Source organism: Suricata suricatta, chromosome 3 (assembly GCF_006229205.1).
Source record: "Suricata suricatta isolate VVHF042 chromosome 3, meerkat_22Aug2017_6uvM2_HiC, whole genome shotgun sequence".
NCBI classification, from domain to species: domain Eukaryota; kingdom Metazoa; phylum Chordata; class Mammalia; order Carnivora; family Herpestidae; genus Suricata; species Suricata suricatta.
In genome coordinates this window covers 80,438,212-80,448,622 of record NC_043702.1, presented here as the reverse complement: position 1 = coordinate 80,448,622, position 10,411 = coordinate 80,438,212, and positions in this window count along the sequence as shown.

Below are 10,411 nucleotides of genomic sequence, written 5' to 3'. Positions count from 1 at the left end.
GTAGACTAACTGAAAATTTCCACAGGGCAGAGTGCAATTTACTTGTGTGCCCCAATTAGCACTGCTAACTGGGGCACAAAATCGGCATAAAATTGGGCCCTGATTCTGTATCAGCCACCATTCAGAGAATGGCACATAGCCAACAAGACTTGGAGGAAAGTCTTTAGCATCCTTCTTTCTCTTATTTGTTAAACCACACAGTAGTCCACTGTTATTTTTATAGGAAAGTTTATAGTTTGTGGATTACTGTGGATTATCAAAAGGGATGTGGTTCATTAAGAAAGGTGGAAGGATTGAATACCTTATATTGATAGGGAGATAAAAGGGTGATCAAGACATTGGGAACTGTTTCTAGAAGTTCTTAAGTGCCAAGCTGAATGCCAACAGCAGCTTCTTTTATAGAAAGAAATACATTAAGATATTGTAAGTAATTTTGTACCTGACCAAAAGAAAAACAACAAAAAAAACAAACAAACCAACAAACCAACCAACCCTTGTGCCACATTTCCATAGATTGTTTATGAGAACCATATAGCCACATAATGAAAATGTCTGTCTATACTTCACAGGTTTTCTCTGCCATTTTTAATCATCTTTCAGAGGCCCATGGAGCCACATTTAAAGAATGATAATTTTTAACATATTTGCTTGCCATTTGAAAGCCCAACATTTTCTTTAATCTAATACTGAATTTCTTGCTATTTATTCATTTAATAATAGGCTTCAAAACAAACACATAGTAATGTTACCAAAAGGGCAGATGCAGTCAATAGCCTTATGAAGAAAAGTCTGCCAGCTTTTCATAATGCAAATTGGGAATCTTGTTAAAACATGATTGTGCATAGGACCTTTACAGAATGAAAACAACTCTTCTTCAGAAACCCATCTTGACTTGGCTTAAATTATATTAGAGCAAAAGACCAATTGTGGCTGTTTCATTAGCCTCTACCCCGCACTGCCTCTCCTCTGTGGATTGCTGCAGGCACTGAGCCAATGCTAATACAGGTGGGCGGTGTTTGTGAGTACAGGCAGAGCAAACGTGAAGCAGCAGGCTTTACGATGGCTTCCATTTAGGGGAGCTTGCAGGTATGGCTCCGCTCTGGCCTCCAAATTTACCAGCCATCTTACACACTATGACACTAACACCCTACCTCCACACCAGAAGAAGGAGATCTTTGCAGTTCTTGATCAGCCTAGGTAGTGCATTAATATTCTGTCACATACAGTTTTTGTTTTAGAGTAATGAATGAAGTTTGCAATGCTTCACACTTTCGTGTTCTAACTGCCCAATAAATGCCAATGCTAGGTTGAATTCCCATCAGCAGCATTATATAAAAAACGGTGTAGAACACTTTGGAAATCTGTCACCTCAGATATCTACTAACCAAAAATATAAAGTAGCTAAAAAAGATCTTAGGTTAATTCAAGCAAGCAAGACTAAGACAATTCACTATATTCAGTGCACTACTCCAAAGATTGTGGACAGGATAACTGCCCCTTTATTCATGGCAAAAAAACATCCCACAGAGTCAATAGGTAAAGAGACAGGTAAGTACATAGTGAAATCCAGAATACTCTTATACTCTAACGTGGCAGTGTGTTATACCAGCCAACTATAGTATAAAAATTAAAGGACAAAAGTATTAAAAATAGATATAGCATCAACAATTTACTGATGAATATACAACACAAAAAGATGTAAACTGTGATATCAAAAATATAAAATTGGATACAAATAAAAGGGTAGAGTATTTTGCTATAATTGAAGTTGTTATCAGCTAAAATAGATTTTTACATCTATATGAGGTTTATGTAAGCCTTACAGAACCACAAAGCAAAAATCCTATAGTACATACTCATAAGATAAAGATAAGGAAATCAAAGTATACCACTACAAAAAATAATCAATTCACAAAGAAAGATAGCAGGAGAGGAAGAAAGGAAAAAAGGAACTACTAAAGAACCAGAAAAAATTAAAAGTATCGTATTAATAAGTCCTTACCGATTAGTAAATACTCTAAATGTAATGAATTAAAATTTCCCATAAAAATCTGCAGAGCTAGTATGGATTAAAAACAAGATCCAGCTATCTGCTGGCTATAATAGATTCATTTCAGCTTTTAGGACACACATTGCTTCAAACTGAAGGTATGAGAAAAGATATCATAGGTAAACTGAAACCAAAAGAGAAAAAAAAAAGATAAAAAAAAAAAAAGAAAGAAACCAAAAGAGCAGGGGTAGCCATACACATATCAGATAAAATAGGCTAAATACAAAACTGTAACAAGAGATAATGTTCAAAAGGATTCATCAATGGGTTATAACAAGTGTAATATGCATGCACTTAATATTGGGGCATCTAAATATATTAAACAAGTACTAACATATATGAAGGGAGAATTAACAGTACTGTACAGTTAACAGTAGAGAACTTCAATACTCCATATTTAACAATGCATAGATTGTCCAGACAAAAACCCAGTAAGGAAACACTGGACTTGAACTATACTTTACACCAATAGAACCTAACAGATATATAGAGATTCTTTCATCTAAAATCAAGAGAATACACATTCTTATCAAGTGCACATAGAACATTCTCTAGGATAGATCATATACTAGGTCACAAAAGAAACCTTAGGAAATATAAAACACTGAAAATCAAATCAAGTATCTTTTTCTGACCACAATGATATGAAATTAGAAATCAATAGCAAGAAGAAAAATGTAAAACTCACAAATACATGGAAATTAAACAACACATTCCTGAAAAAACAAGGAGTCAAAGAAAAAATAAAAGAAGTATCTTGAGACAAAAGAAAATGGAAACATTAAAAAATAAAAAAAAACACTTCTGGTATGTAGCAAAAAGCAGTTCTAAGAGGGAAATGTCTTTGACAAATGCCTACATTAAATACACACACACGGGGCGCCTGGGTGGCTCAGTCGGTTAAGCCTCCGACTTCGGCTCAGGTCAGATCCCACGTTCGTGGGTTCGAGCCCCACGTCGGGCTCTGTGCTGACGGCTAGCTCAGAGCCTGGAGCCTGCTTCCGGTTCTGTATCTCCTTCTCTCTCTGCCCCTCCCCCTCTCATGCTCTGTCTCTCTCTGTATCAAAAATAAATAAAACATTAAAAAAAACTATTAAAAAAATCCCCACATCTTTAAAAAATAAATAAATAAATAAATACATACACACACACACACACACACACACACACACACACACATACATCTCAAATAAACAACCTAACTTTACACTTCGAGCAATTATAAAAAGAAAAATAAATAAGGCCCAGAGTTAACAGAGGAAAGGCGATAACAGATCTCAAAGTAGAAATAAATACAATAGAGAATATAAAAATATTAGAAAGGATCCATAAAACCTAATAATTGGATTTTTGAAAAGATAAATGAAGTTGACAAACTTTTAGCTAAACTTACCTAGAAAAAAAGGAAGTACTCAATTAAATAAAATTAGGATGAAACAAAACATATTACAATTGATACCACAAAAATACAAAGGATTACTAGAGACTTTTTAAACACTTATATACCAAAAATTGGACAATGCAGAAAAACTGGAAAATTCCTATAAGCACACAACCTATCAAGACTGAATCATGAAGAAATAGAAAATGTGAGTAAACAAATAGCAAAAAGAGCGAAATCAGTACTCAACAACCTTCTGATAGAGTAATCTGGGTGGCTCACTGGGTTGAGCATCTGACTCTTGATTTTGGCTCAGGTCATGATCTCAGGGTTGTGGGATCAAGTTCGACATAGAGCTCTGCACTGAGTGTGGAGCCTGCTTAAGATTGTTTCCCCCTTCTCTTCCTCTTTCTCTGTCTCTCTCTCTCTACCTCTCTCTCTCCCTCCCTCCCGCCCTCCCTCTGCCACTCTCCTTCACTTATGCTCTCAATATCTAAAAAAAATCCCAACATATAAAAATCCAACATCATATAGCATCATAGATGAATTTTACCAAGCATTTATGAAGAATTAAAGTTAATATTTCTCATACTCTTCAAAAAAATTTAAGAGGCAGGAATGTTCCTAAACTCATTTAATTAGGCCAGAATTACCTTTATACCAAAATCAATTAAGAATACAAGAAAACCACAGATGAATATCTCTGATGAATATAGATGTAAAAACTCTCAACAAAATACCAGCAAACCAAAATTAATGGCATATTCAAAGATCATACACCACAAATCAGTGGGATTCATCCCTGGGATGCATAGAAGTTTCAACATATGTAAGTCAATAAATGTGATAACCACATTAACAGGATAAAAGACAAAAATTCATAAGATCATTTCAACAGATGAAGAAAAGGCATTTGACAAAATTAATATCCTTCAATGACAAAAATCTAAACAAAATGGATGTAGAAGGAACACACCTCAACGTAAAGTAGCATAATCACCACAGCCCTTAGTTAACATCATACTCAGCAGTGTAAGATTAGAAGTTTTTCTTCTAAAATCAAGAATAAGTCAAGTGTGTCCACTCTCAGCATTTCTATTCAATATAATGCTACAAATCCCTGTCAGAGAAACTAACTGCGAAAAAGATCTAGAACATATATAAACTGAAAAGGAAGAAGTAAAATTATCTGTTTGCTAATGATATTATCTTGCATACATACAGAAAATCCTAAAGGTTCCACCAAAAAAACTGTTAGAACTAATAGACAAATTCAGTAAAGTTTCAGGATATAAAATCAATGTACAGAAATCAGTTACATTTCTATACAGTAACAATGAATCTTCTGAAAATGAAATAAATCAATCACATTTACAACAGCATCAAAAACAATAAAAGACAGGAATAAAATAATCGAAGAAGTTAAAGATCTATATACTGAAACCAACACACTACTAAAAGAAATTGAAGAAGACACAAATGAAGTTATCCCATGTTCATGGATCAGAAGAGTTAATATTATTAAAATGTCTATACTACACAAAGTCATCTGTAAATTTATGCAACCCTCATAAAAATTCTTCTGGAATTTTTCACAGAAATAAAGAAAATAATCTTAAAATTCATATGGGTCCTAATCTAAAATAGAACAAAGCATGAGTCATTTCATTTCTGGATTTCAAACTATATTACAAAGCTACAGTAATCAAAATAATATAGTACTTGCATAAAGACAATTAGACCAATGAAACTGAATATAGGACCCAAAATAAAACCTCACATATATAGTTAGCTAATCTGTGACAAAGGGCACAAAGAATATTCAATGGGGAAAAGATACTCTCCCTTCAATAAATGGTGCCGGGAAAACTGGATATCCACATGCAACAGAATTAAACTGGACCTCTATCATACACCACCCACAAAAATTAACTCAAAATAGATTAAGGACTTTAACATAAAACCTAATATCATAAAACTCTCAGAGGAAAACACAGGGAAAAATCTCCTTGGCATTGGTATTAGCAATGAATTTTTTGGACAAGACACCCAAAGCTAAAGCAACAAAAGCAAAAATAAACAAGTGGAACTAGATTAAGCTAAAAAGCTTCTGCACAGCACAAATAACAGTCAACAAAATTAAAAGGCAATCTTTGAAGTAGAAGAAAGTATTTGCAAGCCATATATCTAACAACTGATTAACAACCAAAATACATAAAATGAATACAACTAATAGCAAAAATATTAATAATAATCCAATATAAAAATGGGCAAAGAGTCTGAATAGCCATAGAAATGGTCAGTAAGAACTTGAAAAGGTGATCAATGTCACTCGTCATCAGAGAAATGAAAATCAAGGCCCAAGGAGAAATCAACTCACACCTGTTAGAATAGTTATTATCAAAAAGGCATATGCTTACTATACAAATCATAAATCTCACTCCTGGACATTTATTCCAGAGAAATGAAATTTATGATCATGCAAAAACCTGTACACAAATGTTCATAGCAGCTTAATAGTCAAACACTAGAAACAATCCTAGTATCATTCAATGGGTCAAGAGTGAATGAACTGTGGTGCATCCATGACACTGAATATACTATTAAGCAATAAACAGAAATGAATTATTGATACATGCGAAAAAAGAATATTGACTATTGGTTCACATGGTCGTTATTTAGGCATTTATAATTGTAGTTATGTGTTCCATTCCATATCTTAACTTACGGATAAAATCATTCAATCCTATGGGGTGCGTAAGTGGCTCAGTCACTTAAGCATCTATCTCCTGATTTTGAGTCAGATCACGATCTCATGGTTGGTGAGATCTAGCCATGTGTCAGGCTCTGGGCCAGGTGTGGAACCTGCTTGAGATTATCCCCCCTCTCTCTCTCTGCCCCTACCCTACTCCTAATGTCTCTGTCTGTCTGTCTGTCTGTCTCTCTCTCTCAAAAAGAAAAATTACTGAATCCCAGGTTTATATTGTTGATATGTGTACGTGTGTGTGCACTGGGAGGGGTGGGGGGGCAAGAGACAGAGTAGCAAAGAGAAAAGAAAGAATGAGTTACCATTGTAGGAGGAAGTGGAAGAAAAATAAAGAGAAAGGGGAAGAGAAGGGGAAGGGGAAATTTCAGCTTTATTCCCAATGGAGAGTCATTTATACCTAGTCATGCCTGAAGATCCACCCATTCTAAAGCCAAGTGACGTCTTTAAATATTCACAATGCTATCTCTACCTTCTTTCATAGCTTATATGAGTTTTGGTAATTTATATCTATATTTGAGTTTTTAGGTAACTCAGGTTTGACTTTATAAGGCTGAAAAATCCTTTTTTAACTACTAAGTGGAATATAGATTTATTTTTTATTTTGTTGATCTTCTGAATAGCAATACAATAATCATCACTATAAAACAGACAGCAGGAACTTTTCTAAACTAAAAAATAAAGTTAAAAATGTCAACTGTTCCCACAGGTTGTCTATCTGCTCTATTACACAAAAGTCACTTTATTTTGTAAGTTTCAACAACTACATTTATTTCCATTCCAGTTATAGCTGTATAATCTTGCCATGCAATACCAATCAGATATGACTATAGCCTTAAGAAGATGAAATCATAATTACTTCATACTAATTTATTTTTATCTTCAATAATAGCCATAGAATGAAAGCCTCTGTGACATTAAGTTTAGTGATCCACATATTTCAGTTTCATGTTGAAATTCATTAGCACATTACTTCTTGTTTTGGTTTTCTTGCTATCAGTTATATTCTCTGAGTTCAGTTTTAATATTTCTGTATTACCCAAGCAAAGGAAATTTAAGAATCCTACTAATGAGCCTTTTGATTTTGCTGCTTGCTCTTCAGCACTTATAAGATACTTCTAATATATTTCATATAATTTCATCCTTACAAAATACCCATTGGAAGCAAGATACATGCTATTTTCCTTATTTTGTACATGACAGAACTGACGTTAGGAGAGTCACTTGGCTCTTGAGTGGCCCTCTTGGAACTGGAATCTTCTTTTTTTTTTTTTTTTTTGCTTTTTCTTTTCATTGTTTGTATATGAGATGATAGATACAAAGTAAACCTACAGTGACAATCATTTCACAGTATCTGAAAATTAAATCATTATGATGTACATCTTAAACATACAAAGTATGCATGTCAATTGTATCTTAATAAAATTGAAGAAAATAGCCTACATACATATATATACAAAGGGATAAGGAAAATGTGGCGAATACATGTGCGTGCGTACACACACACACACACACACACACACACACAGGAATATCATACAACCTTATAAAAGGATGAGATCTTACTATTTATGACAACATGGTAACTTGGATGGACCTGAAGGTATTGTGTTAAGTGAAGTAAACCACACTGAAAAAAAGACAAATATCACAGGATTTCACTCATATGTGTAATCCAAAAAGATAAATTAAACAAATGAACACACACACACAAATATAGATAGAGACCTATAAATACAGAAAACAAAGTGGTGATTGCCAGGCTGGAGGCAGTGAGGGAAAGGGCAAATGGATGAAGGGGAGCGGGAGGTGCAGACTTCCAGTTAATGGAATGAATAAGTCATGGAACTAGAATCTTGTTCTACTCTTTGAGGTGTCACATACATTCTCAATTACTTAGAAGGCTTTCCCATGATAATTTTATACTATTTTCAAAGAATGGATCGAAACATAATATCAGCATGAATTTTGCATGTCAAAACGTAGCCAATGTGCAAAGATAAAATCAAAATAATCATAGATGTAAATGTAAAATACAAAGCTAAAAACCTCCAGAAGAGAAACCATCGAAAATCTTGGTGATCTTGGATTTGGTGATGATATCTTAGTTACAACATTAGAAGTACAGACCACAAAATAAAAAAATTATTAAGTTGGATTTTGTTGAAATTAAAAGTATCTCTTTCATAAAAGTCAGTATTAACAGGATGAAAATACATGCCCAGACTGGGAGAAAATCTTTGCAATATGCTTAACTGGTAAAATACTTTTACCCAAAATATATAAGAACTGTTAAAATTGAACACTAATAACACAACCCAAAAAAATAGTGAGCAATAGTTGTAAAAAGACACCTTAATAAAGAATATATACAGGTGGGAAAAATATATAAAAGATGTTGAACATCATATGTAATTAGGGAATTGTCATTTAAAATAACAATGAGAGATCACCCTATATACACCTAACAAGAATATCTAAAATTCAAAACACTGACAATATCAAATGCTAATAATGTAGAACAACAGGAAATTTCATTCACTGCTGTTACAAATACAAATGGCACAGCCAGTTTGGCAGGCAGATTGGCAGTTCTTATAAAAGTAAACATACACATGCCACATAATCCAGCAAATTCCTTGGTACTTACCCAAATGAGCTGAAAACTTATATTCACGTAAAACCTGCACAAAAATGTTTATAACAGCTCTATTCATAATTACCACAACTTGGAAGAAAAACAAGATGTCCTTCAAAAGTTGCATGGGTAAAAAAAAAAAAAAACTGGTAGATCCATAAAGTGAAGTATTAGCAATAAAAAGGAATCAGGTATCAAGCCACAAAAAGACTTGCAAAATTATATTTTTATTCAGGTAAAATTAGCACACAGTATTATATGGTTTCAGGTGTACAATATAATTATTTAATACTTCTACACACTTCTTAGTGCTCATCAATATAAGTGTAGTACTCTTCATCCCCTTTATCTATTTCACCCACCCACCCCCATCTCCCCAATGGCCACCACCAGTTTGTTCTCTATATTTAAGAATCATATTGTATATTTTTTCCATTGTGGATTTGTTTTGTTTCCTAAATTCAACATATGAGTGAATGGCATTTGTCTTTTTCTGATTGATTTATTTCACCAAGCATTATACTCCTTAGGTCCATCAATGTTGGTGCAAATGACAACATTTTGTTCTTTTTATGCCTAATATTGCATTGTGTGTATTCTGTATCCATTTATCTTTTATGGACCCTTGGGTTGGTTTCATATTTTGGTTATTGTAAATAATGCTATAATAAACATAGAGGTGCATATATTCTTTTCATTTTCTTTGGGTAAATTCCCAGTGATTAATTATTGGATCATGTGGTAGTTATATTTTAATATTTTGAGGACCTTCCATACTGTTTTCCACAGTGACTGCCCCAGTTTGCATTCCCACCTACAGAGCATGAGGACTCCTTTATCTTCACATCCCCCATCACTTGCTATTACTTATGTTTTTGATTTTAGCTGTTCTGACAAGTATAACATGATATCTCATTGTGGCTTTAATTTGCATTATCCTGATGATGAGTGATGTTGAATATCTTTTCATGTGTCTATTGGCTTTCTGTATGTTTTCATTAGAAAAAAATTCTATTCAGTCCTCAGCCCATTTTTAATTGGATTATTTGTTTTTTTGGTGTTAAATTATAAAAGTTATTTATATATTTCAGATATTAACTGACATGAAGAATTCTTAAATGTATAATCCTAGGTGAAAAGAGTCAATCTGAAAAGGCTCCATACTATATGATTCCAACTATATTACATTCTGATAAAGACAAAACTATGAAGATGGCAAAAACGATCAGTGTTCACAGATGTTTAGGGAGAGATGAAGAGATGGAGAACAGAGGATTTTTAGAGCAATGAAATTATCCTGTATGATACAATATTGGTGGATACATGGTTATAATCCGTTTGTCAAAATCCATACAAGTAATGCACAGCACAGTGAACCCTAATATAATTGTGGACTTTAGTTAATAATATTGTATCAGTATTGGCCCATTAACTACAACAAGTGCACCACATTAATGTAAGATGCTACCTATGGAAGAAACGGGTGTGGGAGCAGGGTGAAGGGACATATGGGAACTATCTTCTGCTTACATTTTCTTTAAGCCTAAAACTGTTCAAAAATAGTCTATGAATAAAAAA